Source organism: Schistocerca nitens, chromosome 6 (genome assembly GCF_023898315.1).
Source record: "Schistocerca nitens isolate TAMUIC-IGC-003100 chromosome 6, iqSchNite1.1, whole genome shotgun sequence".
NCBI lineage: Eukaryota > Metazoa > Arthropoda > Insecta > Orthoptera > Acrididae > Schistocerca > Schistocerca nitens.
The window spans coordinates 118,382,248-118,398,352 of NC_064619.1; the positions used below are offsets into that span (position 1 = coordinate 118,382,248).

The 16,105-nt window shown below is 44.5% G+C and overlaps 1 protein-coding gene across 1 annotated transcript in view; it reads right to left on the bottom strand.

The window, feature by feature from the left end:
- The window catches only part of LOC126262246 (G1/S-specific cyclin-E), a 197,140-nt gene extending 183,649 nt beyond the window's left edge, over positions 1–13,491 (bottom strand). The window contains exon 1 of the mRNA XM_049958731.1: positions 13,471–13,491. The gene's annotated coding sequence lies outside the window, so the exon portion shown is untranslated. The remainder of the gene's footprint in view (positions 1–13,470) is intronic.
- Positions 13,492–16,105: the final 2,614 nt, after the last annotated feature.

A 16,105-nucleotide genomic window follows, 5' to 3' on the forward strand; every position in this document is an offset into this window, starting at 1 on the left:
TGGCCGGCGAGCGTATCGTGTTCAGAGATGTGGAGGCCAGTACGCCCACGCAACATCAAGCCCTTCTACACCATAACTCATCGACAAGGAATACGATCATGTTCGGAAAGTACGACAACGCCGAAGCCGGTACGATGCGATGCACCCCATTTGTCAACATGACGCCGTTCAGGCAGTAATGCAGGCATTCTCGTCTAGAAGATGTATAGCAAAATGGAACCTTATCCACTGTCCCTTAGCGGCGAGCGAAACGTGAAGTTCCTGCCTTACAGACGCAGTCATTTGTTCATCTACGGCACCGGTCAGGCGACCCGTGCTTTCAGCAAAGCAATACACCAGCTCATCGGTCCCGAAAAAAACTGTCTCGGAATTGTTTGAGGAACAGTACGAGTTCTTTTGTGACAACAGGTCACTTAAGCTCAATCCTGCTGCCCACGCCTGAAACGCCTTCTACATCTACATCTACATCTACATCCATACTTCGCAAGCCACCTGACGGTGTGTGGCGGAGGTTACCTTGAGTACTACTATCTGTTCTCCCTTCTATTCCAGTCTCTTATTGTTCGTGGAAAGAAAATTGTCGGTATGCCTCTGTGTGGGCTCTAATCTCACTGATTTTATCCTCATGGTCTCTTTGCGAGATATATGTAGGAGGGAGCAAAAACAAAAGCCCGTACCGAGTTACTGAGCGTCTCTCTTGCAGAGTCTTCCACTGGAGTTTATCTATCATCTCCTTAACGCTTTCACGATTACTAAATGATGCTGTAACGAAGCGCGCTGCTCTCCGTTGGATCTTCTCTATCCCTTCTATCAATCCTATCTGGTACGGATCCCAAACCGGTGAGCAGTATTCAAGCAGTGGGCGAACAAGTGTACTGTAAACTACTTCCTTTGCTTTCGGACTGCATTTCCTTAGGATTCTTCCAATGAATCTCAGTCTGGCATCTGCTTTACCTACGATTAATTTTATATGGTCATTCCATTTTAAATCACTCCTAATGCCTGCTCCCAGATAATTTATGGAGTTAACTGCTTCCAGTTGCTGACCTGCTATTTTGTAGCTAAATGATGAAGGATGTTTCTTTCTATGTATTCGCACCACATTACACTTGTCTACATTGAGATTCAATTGCTATTCCCTGCACCATGCGTCAATTCGTTGCAGATCCTCCTGCATTTCAGTACAAAAAAAATGGTTCTGAGCACTATGGGACTTAACATCTGAGGTCATCAGTCCCCTAGAACTTAGAACTACTTAAACCTAACTAACCTAAGGACATCACACACATCCATGCCCGAGGCAGGATTCGAACCTGCGACCGTAGCAGTCGCGCGGTTCCGGACTGCGCGCCTAGAACCGCTAGACCACCGCGGCCGGCATTTCAGTACAATTTTCCATTGTTACAACCTCTCGATATATTACAGCATCATCCGCAAAAAGCCTCAGTGAACTTCCGATGTTATCCACAAGGTCATTTATATATATTGTGAATAGCAACGGTCCTACGACACTCCCCGGCGGCACACCTAAAATCACTCTTACTTCGGAAGACTTCTCTCCATTGAGAATGACATACTGCTTTCTGTTATCTAGGAACTCTTCAATCCAATCACACAATAGTGACCTTTGACTGAGGTGTGAGCGGTTTGGGTTTAGCTCCGACGAATCTTCGCAAGTTGAGTGCACTTGGATCAGCATGGCTGCCAAACGTTTTCCGAATTTTTTGGATTCCATGGCAAGAAGCGTATCTGTCATCTTCCAGGTGAAATGGGATGGTGCACGTGACTAAATGACGTTTTCCTCTAAGTTTTTCATAGGCGTTTTGTACGCCACAATAAATCATCACCTGTGCTATGTTAACAAGATTGCAACCTTTTTCGTAATTGTCGTCAATGGCAAGCAGTGAAATGCATTCAGTTTTCTACTGATTGTCGAGAATAGCAAGTAATGGCCAATGTTTGCGGTAGCGAAGGAGCTGGTTGGAAGATATGTTGGGTTTTGTACTGGCAATAAGGATGTAAGTTAGCCACAGCATTAGTGTATGTGGTGCAGTGGACAGTCGTAAGGTTATAAGTGGAAATTACTCTGATGTGAGAATCGCACATGCTTTTCACTACACAAAAAATTAAACATGTTAGTATTGAGTTTCTAGCTATTCATAAACGAACTAGTTTCCTAATTTCCATATATGATTTTGTGCGAGACACCACTATATCGATCCATTCTCACGTCGTTTAAAAAATTTAATATTAATAAATCCATGGAGAAGAAATAAAAACTTGGAGGTTCGCCGATGACATTGTAATTCTGTTAGAGACAGCAAAGGACTTGGAAGAGCAGTTGAACGGAATGGACAGTGTCTTGAAAGAAGGATGTAAGATGAACATCAAAAAAAGCAAAAGGAAGATAATGGAATGTAGTCGAATTAAGTCAGGTAATGCTGAGGGAATTGGATTAGGAAATGATACACTTAAAGTAGTAGAGGAGTTTTTCTACTTGGGGAGCAAAATTACTGATGATGGTCAAAGTAGGGAGGGTATAAAATGTAGACTGACAATGGCAAGGAAAGCGTTTCTGAAGAAAAGAAATTTGTTGAGATAGAGCATAGATTTAAGTGTCAGGAAGTCGTTTCTGAAAGTATTTGTTTGGAGTGTAGCCATGTATGGAAGTGAAACATGGACGATAAATAGTTTGGATAAGAAGAGAATAGAAGCTTTCGAAATGTGGTGCTACAGAAGAATGCTGAAGATTAGATGGGTATATCACATAACTAATGAGGAGGTATTGAATAGGATTGGGGAGAAGAGGAGTTTGTGGCACAACTTGACTAGAAGAAGGGATCGGATGGTAGGACATGTTCTGAGGCATCAAGGGATCGCAAATTAAGCATTGGAAGGCAGCGTGGAGGGTAAAAATCGTAGAGGGAGACCAAGAGGTGATTACACTAAGCAGATTCAGAAGGATAGAGGTTGCAGTACGTACTGGGAGATGAAGAAGCTTGCACAGGATAGAGTAGCATGGAGAGCTGCATCAAACCAGTCTCAGGACTGAAGACCACAACAACAACAAAGCAAATACGTTGATGTTATACACTGATAAGCCAAAACAGTATGACCACTGCCCATAGCGACGTTGGATGTCACCTGGTGGCGTTACGGACACGTGACGCGGTAAGAAAAGTATGTAAATGGAGCAGACCCTAGGGAAGATATGGGCTGCAAGTAGGCAAATCCTTTGAGACAAGCGACTTTGACAAACGGCAGATTATTATTACACACAACCTGTGAACGACTATCTCGAAAACGGCGATCCTGGTCGAATGTTCACGTGCTACTGTCGTGAGCATCTGTGGAAAGAGGCAGGACAGCGAAACTACAGCTAGGCGATTGTGGTTGGACGTCCACGACTCTTCACAGAACGTGGGGTTTCAGGGCTTGTTTGCTCTGTAAAGTAGGATAGATGGCATGTCTAGGCGACCAAATTCGCCTGATGTAAACACTACGGAACCTATCTGGGTCGCTATCCAGGCGCCATCACCGCGTACGTACATCAGCGGCCCGTTATTTATGCGAATAACGTGACCTGTGAGTAGACATCTAACGCCACATACATCCACAAACCTACCAAAAAACTGTCGGATCCCTGATACGCAGAATCAGAAATGTTTTTTCTTCTAAAGGAAAGACAGAATAACAATACGTAATCCTAGATGACGACTCTCTGGAAGCCAAGGTAAGCTATACATCGTTCGTTGTTAAACAGTGTAGTTACATACAATTACTGCTAGAAGATGATATCGCTGTTTATCATAAAAAGTATATTAGAACTGAATTGAAAGAATACCCAAACAGACATTTTTCGAGCTTATCCTGGGACAAAAAGTGGCAACTGACTATAATTGGGCAAGAACGAGAATACGAGCTTTTTACTTCGTGTCACTTCAATATTAATGAGTCAGAAATATCTGGTAGTGAGAACCATCAGCTAAGGATGTGAACGATTGCACTGCTTCTGTCATTGGGAAAGGAAGCGTTACAATTAGAGTCATTGATGTAATATCGGGAAGCGTAATTTTGTTTCTGGATAGACTGATTATAAAGTATTTGTGCCATGTATCGCGTAATCTTGCCACAGTCTATGAGATTCACACCAGGTTAGGGCTATAGAGGTAGTTGAATACTGAGTTTTTTGTCAAGAGGGGTGCCACAGGAGACTGTAATAGGAATGTTGAGAAACTTCAGCACTCCCCCCCCCCCTCCCCCCTCTATGAACAATTGACCTTGTCGGGTTGGTGTGGCTTGCGTACTCCAACGATATAGATAGATGCACCGTAGATGCAACCACAGGTGAGAGGTATCTGTGGAAAGGCCAGAGTAACATGTGGTTCCCAAATCGGGGCCTCTTCCTTGGTTGCAGGGGCTACAGTCTGGATGACTGGCTGATGTTGCCTCGTAATATCCAACATGGCCCTGCTGTGCTGGTATTGCGAAAGCAAGGGAAAAGTACAGTCGTTATTTATCCCAAGGACATGCAGCTGTATCGTGTGACTATACGATGGAGGCCTTCCCTTGGTAAGTAATTCCAGAGGTGAAGTAGTAACCCATTCAGATCTCCGGGTGGGGACTGCTCAAGAGGACGTCGACATCAGGAGAAGGAGAACTGGAATTGTACGGGTCGGAGCGTGGAATGTTAGCTCTCATAATCGGGTAAATAGATTTGAGAATTTAAAACGGAAATGGATAGGTTAATGTCAGATTGGCGGGGATTAATGAAGTTCGGTGGCAGGATGAAAAGGACTTCTGATCGAGTGAGTTCAGGGTTAAAAATAGAAAATTGAATAGCGGTAATGCAGGAGTAGGTCTGATAATGTGTGAGAAATAGGTATCCGGATAAGCTGCTATCAACAGCATCTACATCTACATCTACATGGATACTCTGCAAATCACGTTTAAGTGTGTGGCAGAGGGTTCATTGAACCACCTTCACAATTCTGTATTATTCCAATCTCGTATAGCGTGCAGAAAGAATGAACACCTATATCTTTCCGTACGAGCTCTGATTTCCCTTATTTTATCGTGGTGATCGTTCCTCCTTATGTAGGTCGGTGTCAACAAAATATTTTTGCATTCGGAGGAAAAAGTTGGTGATTGGAATTTCATGAGAAGATTCCGTCGCAACGAAAAACGCCTTTCTTTTAATGATTTCCAGCCCAAATCCTGTATCATTTCTGTGAAACTCTCTCCCATATTTTGCGATAGTACAAAAGGCGCTGCCTTTCTTTGAACTTTTTCAATGTACTCCGTCAGTCCTATCTGTTAAGGATCCCACACCACGCAGCAGTATTCTAAAAGAGGACGGACAAGCGTAGTGTAGGCAGTCTCCTTAGTAGATCCGTTACATTTTCTAAGTGTCCTGCCAATAAAACACAGTCTTTGGTTAGCCTTCCCCACAACGTTTTCTATGTGTTCCTTCCAATTTAAGTTGTTCATTATTGTAATACCTAGGTATTTAGTTGAATTTACGGCTTTTAGATTAGACTGATTTATCGTGTAACCGAAGTTTAACGAATTCCTTTTAGCACTCATGTGGATGACCTCACATTTTTCGTTATTTAGGGTCAACTGCCAATTTTCTCACCATCCAGATATCTTTTCTAAATCGTTTTGCAACTTATTTTGATCTTCTGATTTATTCGACAACTTTCCGGCAATTACTACGAACTCTGACCTCTCTGACAGGAAATCACAAATCCGGTCACATAACTGAGACGATATTCCATAAGCACGCAATTTCTCTACAAGCCGGTTGTGTGGTACAGTGTCAAAAGCCTTCCGGAAATCCAGAAATACGGAATCGATCTGAAATTCATTGTCAATAGCACACAACAGTTCATATGAATAAAGAGCTAGTTGTGTTCAACAGGAACGATGTTTTCTAAACTCATGTTGACTGTGTGTCAATAGACAGTTTCCTTCGAGGTAATTCATTATGTTTGAACACAATATATGTTCCAAAATACTGTTGCATATCGACGTTAACGATATGGGCCTGTAATTTTGTGGATTACTCTTACTACCTTTCTTGAATATTGGTGCGACCTGTGCAACTTTCCAGTCTTTGGGTACGGATCTTTCGTCGAGCGAACGGTTATATGTGATTGTTAAGTATGGAGCTAATGAATCAGTGTACTCCGAAAGGAACCTAACTGGTATACAGTCTGGACCAGAAGACTTGCTTTTATCAAGTGATGTTCGGAGGATGTTTACACTACTGGTCATTAAAATTGCTACACCAGTAAGAAATGCAGATGATAAACGGGTATTCATTGGACAAATATATTATACTAGAACTGACATGTGATAACATTTTCACGCAATTTGGGTGCATATATCCTGAGAAATCAGTACCCAGAACAACCACATCTGGCCGTAATAACGGCCTTGATACCCCTGGGCATTGAGTCAAACAGAGCTTGGATGGCGTGTACAGGTATAGCTGCCCATGCAGCGTCAACAGATACCACAGTTCATCAAGAATAGTGACTGACGTATTGTGACGAGCCAGTTGCTCGACCACCATTGACCAGACGTTTTCAATTGGTGAGAGATCTGGAGAATGTGCTGGCCAGGGCAGCAGTCGAACATTTTGTGTATCGAGAAAGGCCCGTACATGACCTGCAACATGCGGTCGTGCATTATCCTGCTGAAATGTAGGGTTTCGCAGGTATCGAATGAAGGGTAGAGCCACGGGTCGTAACACATCTGAAATGTAACGCCACTGTTCTGCGCTGTCAGTGCGAAAAAAAGTGACCGAGACGTGAAACCAATGGCACCCCATACCATCACGCCGGGTGATACCGCCAGTATGGCGATGACGAATACACGCTTCCAATGTGTGTTCACCGAGATGTCGCCAAACACGAATGCGACCATCATGATGCTGTAAACAGAACCTGGATTCATCCGAAAAAATGACGTGTTGCCATTCGTGCACCCAGGTTCGTCGTCGAGTACACTATCCCAGGCGCTCCTGTCTGTGATGCAGCGTCAAGGGTAACCGCAGCCATGGTCTCCGAGCTGATAGACCCTGCTGCTGCAATCGTCGTCGAACTGTTCGTGCAGATGGTTGTTGTCTTGCAAACGTCCCCATCTGTTGGCTCATGGATCGAGACGTGGCTGCACGATCCGTTACAGCCACGCGGATAAGATGCCTGTCATCTCGACTGCTACTAATACAAGTCCGTTGGGATCAAGCACGGCGTTCCGTATTACCCTCCTGAAACCACCGATTCCATATTATGCTAACAGTCATTGGATCTCGACCAACGCGAGCAGCAATGTCGCGATACGATAAACCGCAATCGCGATAGGCTACAATCCGACCTATATCAAAGTCGGAAACGTGATGGTACGCATTTCTCCTCCTTACACGAGGCATCACAACAGCATTTCAGCAGGCAACGCCGGCCAACTGCTGTTTGTGTATGAGAAATCGGTTGGAAACTTTCCTAATGTCAGCACGTTGTAGGTGTTGCCACCGGCGCCAACTTCGTGTGAATGCTCCGAAAAGCTAATCATTTTCCTTCTTCCTGTCGGCTAAATTTCGTGTCTGTAGCACGTCATCTTCGTGGTGTAGTAAATTTAATGGCCGGTAGTGTATTTCTACGTAACTCATGTTGGTAGCTGTTCTCGATGCGAATTCTGTAATATCATTATCCTGGCGCAATAGTACAAGTTTATGTGAGTACTAGTTTATCAGATAATGAAGAGATTGAAAGAAAGTGTGATGAGATACAATAAATTATTCAGATAATTAAGGAGCAAAGTTAGTTGTGAGGTGTCACTGGAATTCGATGGTAGGAAAGGAAAGAGATGGAAAACTACTGCGTGAACATGAACTGGGGAAAAGGAATGAAAGAGAAATTTATCGCAGCACATAATTTAATCACTGCTAACGTATGCCTAAAGAATCATGTAAGAAGGGTGTATACGTGGAAGGCACATGGAAACACTGGAAGATTTCCTATCGCTGATGTAATGGTAAACCAGAGATTCGAAACCAGATTTTAAACTGTCTGACATTTCCAGGGACAGATGTAGACTCTGATCATAATTTATTAGTTATGAACTGTAGATTAAATCTGAAGGGATTGCAAAAATATAGCAAATTATGAAGATGGGACTGGATAAATTAAAGGATTCAGGGGTTGTTGAAAGTAACGGAGAGGGCATTCGGCAACGTTTAACTGAAATAGGGGAAAGGTTCAAATGGCTCTGAGCACTATGGGACTCAACTGCTGAGGTCATAAGTCCCCTAGAACTTAGAACTACTTAAACCTAACTAACCTAAGGACAACACACACATCCATGCCCGAGGCAGGATTCGAACCTGCGACCGTAGCGGTCGCGCGGTTCCAGACTGTAGCGCCAGAACCGCTCGGCCACCAACGGCCGGCTAGGGGAAAGGAATACAGATCTCGCATCACCGCACGACGTCCCAACAGTACCTCGAACATGAAATTAACACCGAACAAAACCAGCACTACACTAATATTTTAACTAACGAACATACATTTTGGCAAAACATAGTTTGAAATGGAGGGTACAAACGGTATTCAAATGCTCGTCTATGACTCAAAAAAGATACCTGTACCCCCCTCACAACTGCTGCATTGTTGTTGACTTAGTAAATGGTATCATCACGAGAGGACGCTCATTACTAAAATAACACCGTACTCAAGAGTTCAAACATCTCCGACATAAAATAACGCCAACAACAAGAACGCAAAATCAGCACAAGAGTAACCCTGTACATCTCTAAACAATCAAAAATTTAAACTCTCCATACAGCATACATCTCCTTTCAGAATCGGCAGATCTAAACCACATAATGCTCTGCTATTCACGTTATGTTAGCCAGAAGGCAAAGCTCCGAAAGAATTCCCCGACCCTAAAGTGTCACGAACCTTGTTCGACAGCCGAAAATCTAGACCAAAATCCAAAAATATTTTAAAAAAATTCCGATGGGAAAACCCTGTCCACAGCACCTAGTTATTTGTTTGACTTCAAGATAGGAGCACATTGGTCAACTGATTCCAGAAGAAGAAACAGAGGGGGCATTTGGGAACGTTTAACTGAGAAGTAATTTAATCATTAACTGATTAGCTGTATTCACAGCGTTAATCGCTAGTTTCTGTAAGTTATTTACCTGTCATGATGAACCCCATAAAGACTCATAACGAGTAACACAAGGTTGGCAGTCATGAGAAATAGAGCACAGAAAAAACTGACATTGATATGCACTGGCTACAAATGTTCCGCCACTTCACAGTATGACATATATCTTATGAAAACATTTCTAACATTGTGGAGTTTGTGTTACGTATTCCTGTTACAAATACAGCAGTCAAGCGTGAATTTTCTTTGATGAATAAGTTACGGACATCAAAACTGAAATGAAAGTAGACACTTAAAAAGAAATAATGATGGTGAAAGTTAATCTGAAATACAGTTCTTTGGAATTCTATAACCTCTTAAACTTAAAAAATGGTTCAAATGGCTCTGAGCACTATGGGACTCAACTGCTGAGGTCATCAGTCCCCTAGAACTTAGAACTACTTAAACCTAACTAACCTAAGGACATCACACACATCCATGCCCGAGGCAGGATTCGAACCTGCGACCGTAGCGGCCACGCGGTTCCAGACTGTATCGTTTAGAACCGCTCGGCCACTCCGGCCGGCTAAAACATAAAAGAATGCAGAAGTATAGTGGGATGAATAACTGAATATTGAAAGCTATATGTAGTTACCTAAGCAAGTGTTGTGTTCTATTTACTAACTATTAAGATTTAAGCATATTATAATTAGACAGTAACTATGAATGTGCTTACGGTTTAGGTTATGTTTGTTAGATTATCATTTGGTACATATTGTTCATTTCGTCTTAAGCTTTAATAATGTATAACAATTACAGAGCATTATTGCATTCTGAACAGCGAGCAGTTATAAAACCTGTCCCCACTTTGTGTGGTTTATGAGAGAATGGTAAAACCTATATCTGGAAGGACAGACGGGATATGAACTCAATTTTTCCTGGAAACGAGTGCTGTGTCTTATATACAACTGCATCACGTTCGGTCGCCCAAAAGAACGATCGCCAAACAACCGGTCAGAACGGACGCATGAATTATTCATCAGCAATCCGTCTCGCCGACAGTCCTTCTTGCCACACATCATTCGCGACTCAAACAGGAAAGCAGGAAAATTATAATAGCAGAGTGTCCTGTGCCACATTTCGCAAGGTGGCTCACGTCGAATGCACGTAACATAGCTCATTTCATTACACACGCGCAAGCAGTTAATTTGCCAACTGTCCCTTATAGGCCAACGCACACTGTCGCCAATTCGTTACAGCGAACATGTGAGCACCTCCGAGCAGACAAAACGAAACGGAGTCACTGCTGTGCTTCCGGGTGTTCTGCCAAGTTATTGTCTCCATTTTCTGTACAACATTGCGACGTCGACCCAGTCGTCTTCTTCAGGTGCTGAGAGTTTTGCCGTTGTGTGTACACACTGCCTACTCTCCGTATCCAGACTGTGAACTATTGTTGACTTCACGCCGCTGTTTATAGCCGAGTTCGATTCCCGAATCCCATTGCACCCTTTGATGCTCCTTTGTTGGCAAAGATATTCCGTGAAACGTATATTCTCTCTGTTTCTTTTTTTTTTTCACAACCCGAGCGTTATTTAAATTGAAACGTTCACGCCTTCTTATTAGGTTTCCTGACACATTTATTTCGATAGACTTGTAAAGTGTGCTGTCGCAAGAATTTGGCATTTGCACACCACGACAATGGATTCATCATATTTCATTTCGTGATTACGTTCGAGGCAGTGCCCGACGACAGCTGATTAGCTCGGTTGTTTTCGTTGAGTGTGTCACTGATGCTCCTTACGTCTCTCCTAGACTGTTCCAATGGTCTGCCACAGGTAAGAAATATACCATGTTCACATGGAATGCAATACGCACCCGGCGTTCAGAGAATTAGATCGTCTTTAACATTACAGTGCCTCGAATATAATCATTGAAATGAAATACGTCGAGAGCAGTATCGTAGTGCAAAAGCAAAATTCCTGGAACAGCACGATTAAAGAGTCTGTGGAAATAAAGACGACAGAAAGCCTAATAAACAAGGACGAAAGTACGAATTTAAACAAGGCTTGGAATTCAGCACTCAGTTTATTAAAATCACGCTGACCGTTGAATCCGCCAGAGCTAGGAAACGCTGAGATAATTTGCGTTTCACAAAGTATCAGTGCGGACTCGTGAAAACAAAAGAGGATCGAAAGGCGTAGTTGTCAGCCGGAGTGGCCGTGCGGTTCTAGGCGCTACAGTCTGGAGCCGAGCGACCGCTACGGTCGCAGGTTCGAATCCTGCCTCGGGCATGGATGTGTGTGATGTCCTTAGGTTAGTTAGGTTTAATTAGTTCTAAGTTCTAGGCGACTGATAACCTCAGAAGTTAAGTCGCATAGTGCTCAGAGCCATTTGAACCATTTGAAGGGCGTAGTGGGATTTGGAAATCGAACTCGGGTTCAGGATTTTCCAGGATATGACTACCAGAGGTACGAAGGAGATTAGTGTTTGATGTCCCGTCGACATCGAGGTAATTAGAGACGGAGCACAAGCTCGCATTAGGGAAAGATGGGGGAGGAAATCAGCTATGCTCTTCTAAGGGAGCCATCACGGCATTTGCCTCAAGCGATTTAGGGCAATTACGGAAAACCTAAACCTGGATGGCCGACGCGGGCTTGAACCGCCGTTCTACAAATTGCGAGTTCGGTGTACTAACCTCTGTACTATCTCTATTGGTTGAAGAACACAGTCGGCGTGTGCAGATTGCCGGGAGTGCCTAAGCAAAATATACAAACTGAGTAGTCCATGCGCAAGATAGGCAACATTCCGGATAGTGTGAGCTGAGGAGCGCCGTGGTCACGTGGTTAGCGTGAGCAACTGCGGAACGAGAGATCCTTGGTTCAAGTCTTCCCTCGAGTGAGAAGTTTACTTTTTTTATTTTCGCAAAGTTGTGATCTGTGCTTTCGTTCACTGACGTCTCTGTTCACTGTAATAAGTTTAGTGTCCGTGTTTTGCGACCACACCGCAAAACCGTGCGATTAGTAGACGAAAGGATGTGCCTCTCCAATGGGAACCGAAAACATTTGATCGCAAGGTCCTAGGTCAACCGATTCCTCCACCGGAAAACACATCTGATATATTCTATACGACACTGGTGACGGCGTGTGCGTCACATGACAGGAATATGTTGTCGACCCACCTAACTTCTACACTTGGCGAATGGGTAAAAAGATTCTTCTACCTTGCTCGATTTAGGTTTTCTTGTGGGTGTGATAATCACTCCCAAAAAAGTGATGAAAACATAAGAGTTGGTCACAAAAACTGCAACAAATGAATGCAGCAGTTTCACAGTCACACAGTTTTCCCTGTGCTCTGTCAAAACATCTGTTTTTAACGTTTTCAAATTTTTCCGTGTGTAGATCGTCAAATCCTGCATATGTCCAAGCAAATCTGAACATGTCCTGGAATTTTGGAGAGCGAAGTTGATTATGTGTGGGTGCCTGAACTTTGATAATTGTCTGAAAATAAAAAATTAAACTTTTCACTCAAGGGAAGAATTGAACCAGGGACCTCTCGTTCCGCAGCTGCTCACGCTAACCACGGGACCAGGGCGCTTCACAGCTCACTCTATCCTGAATGTTGCCCATCTTGCGCATGGACTACTCAGTTTGTATATTTTGCTTATTTTTTTCATAGTTCCACACAACTTCTTCCTGTTTTCTCGATTGATCTGTGTTCAGTTTTTCAAGGCCTATCCACTGTGCCAGCTTATAACTAAATCTGAGGGAGGTGCGATGGGGAGGTTCCCTTGTAAGCAACTTCTGTAACTAGCAACGAGTTTTCGAGAGCATCTTATTCTTGTAACATTTACAAGAGTGAATAAAACCGGCCAGTAACAGCGGCGCGACACCAACAATTATAGTCGAGAGTCTAATTCAAATCCAGGCAGAGAGTACACCAACAGCAAAAACTCGCTGCGCCTAAAGGAGACGGCTGGATCGGTCGACGAAATATTGTGCATAAAATGGAACTCGGCAGAACACCCGGAAGCACACCATTGATCGATCACGCCGAGAAAACCTGAGAGCAATGGTGTCAGGTAATCGCTTCAATCGAATTTCCATTCCGTTGCTCCCTCGTTGAAAGTTTCGAACACGGTAATGGTTGCACGCACTCAGTGGCTCCACGCAGTCACTTCGTTAACAAAAAGGTGACCGGCGGATAAGGAGGCCTGCGAGAATCGGAAGCGCTGCCAAAAATGGAGGACGGTTGGCGAGTCGCGTGGCAGGCAGGTGAGACGCAGCCGTCCACCCGTCGCAGTGCTGCGGTACTCACAGAGGCAACTTGAGGCAAAGCGTCAGTGTCGGCGGAGACGCGGCGACCACGATCATGGCAGGCTCTGCTCGCGGAAGCTCAGCTACGCTCAGATCTGCGCCGGCCACTCCTTCCGACTGGCCCTGCCAGGTGCTCTGCCACCCGTCCAGACGCAGGCTTCCCCAGCCGGTACGTGTACGAACGTGTATGTATGTGTGTGTGTGTGTGTGTGTGTGTGTGGAGAGAAGGGAAGGCGCGCGTGCGTGGCGCTCTGACGTAACACCGGGGGTCTTGGGCCCGTGCCCCGCAGAAAGGTGAAGCGAGCACAAAAGGACCGCAGGTATTGCTCCTTACCAGTAGAACCACACTTTCCCCCTCGCGGGAATACTCGGCTCCCGTCACGAGAGACCTCGCTGCCGGCCGACGGCTTTTGCGACGTCTAACTTCATGCGCGTGTCCACTAGCTACTAACTTCCGCGAGTAGTTTCTGCAAGCACTTGCCGAGACGTTTACACGAGAACAAAAACTTGCGCAACTTTATTTCTGCACATCGCCTGGCCAAATTAATTTCAGCAACTTGCTGCAGTTACTTGCAGAAGCATTTCCACTAGAATCGCCTCGTGAGATAGGCAACGGGATGTTTACATAATCGTGCTTAAAAAGTAGAACAGCCGCCACAGTCTTCGTTATTAAAGAAAAATCGTGACGAAAAGCAAAAAGTTAAGAAAAAATAAATGTTTGGGCGAAGAAGTGTGTACAGAGGCGTACATACAGGGTTTGCAAAAACAGACACAATGTCTCATAGGATAGCCGCGATCAGTGATTTTACAATGTAACTTTTAACCCGTCTTGACTGCAAAGTGTTTATTCATATGATCGGTTTCAGACAGATGTGACATGTGACGCAGCAACTGAAAGTTGCCGTATTTGGACGGGTTACTCCTGTAACCGAAATATCAGATCTGAAGATGGTTCTAAAGGAACCTAAACCGGTCATATGAATAAACACTTCGCAAAAATGATTCAAATGGCTCTCAGCACTATGGGACTTAACTTCTGAGGTCATCAGTCCTCTAGAACTTAGAACTACTTAAACCTAACTAACCTAAGGACATCACACACATCCATTCCCGAGGCAGGATTCGAACCTGCGACCGTAGCGGTCACGCGGTTCCAGACTGAAGCGCCTAGAACCGCACGGCCACACCGGCCGGCAAACACTTTGCAATCAAGACGGATTAAAAGTTACACTGTACATACAGGGAGTGGACAAAATTATGGAAACACAAGAAACGCAACGCATTACCACGTCTAATACGGTTTAGGAAATCCGCTGCCATTCTAAACAACTTCCATGCGTCTCGGAATAGATAAACATAGGTCCTGCGCAGTTTTCGAGGGAATCTGAAACCATTCATCCTGCAAAATAGTGGGAAGTTCCGGTGACGATGTTCGATGGTGAACAGCGATCCCACAACCCTCCCTCCAAGGCTCAATAAAGTTAAAACGTGGCGACTGTGGTGGCCAGGAGAAATTCGATAATTCGTCCACGTGCTCGCATAACGATCCCCGGACGATGCGAACTGTGTGAAAAGGAGCCCTACAGTGTTTGAACACAGCATTATTATCGGAGAACAAACATTGTACGATGGGGTGGACCAGATCAGTCGAAATGGTCACGTAGTCCTTGGCGGTAATGCGATCTTACAGAGTAACCAAGGCGTCCATGCAGCACAACGAAATATTATCACTGAACCCCCGCCTTGTTCCACTCTTATCGTGGCTTAGTGGTTAAAACGTCTGCCTACAATACTCTTCAATGACCATCCGTCACGTTCACTCAATGCACACTTAACTCTGCACTGTGACTTGATGATGATGTTTTTCCGCTCTCCTTAAACGCGGTATAAATCATTGAAATGGCGCCTCTTGAAACGCTGAACACTTCGGTTACCTCGGCTACGGAAGCGCCCATCGTGTGAGCACAATTTGCCCACTCTCCAATTCACTTAGCTCCGACATGGACAAAACTACACTACTGGCCATTAAAATAGCTACACCACGAAGATGACGTGCTACAGACGTGAAATTTAACCGACAGGAAGAAGATGCTGTGAATTGCAAATGATTAGCTTTTCAGAGCATTCACACAAGGCTGGCGCCGGTGGTGACACCTACAACGTGCTGACATGAGGAAACTTTCTAACCGATTTCTCATACACAAAACAGCAGTTGACCAGCGTTGCCTGGTGAAACGTTATTGTGATGCCTCGTGTAAGGGGGAGAAATGCGTACCATCACGTTTCCGATTTTGATAAAGGTCGGATTGTAGCCTATCGCGATTGCGGTTTATCTTATCGCAACAGTGCTGCTCGCGTTGGTCGAGATCCAACGACCGTTAGCAGAATATGGAATCGATGTGTTCAGCAGGGTAATACGGAACGCCGTAGTGGATCCCAACGGCCACGTATCACTAGCAGTCAAGATGACAGGCATCTTATCCGCGTGGCTGTAACGGATCGTGCAGCCACGTCTCGATCCATGAGCCAACAGATGGGGACGTTTGCAAGACAACAACCATCTGCACGAACAGTTCGACGACGTTTGCAGCAGCATGGACTATCAGCTTGGAGACCGTGGCTGCGGTTACCCTTGA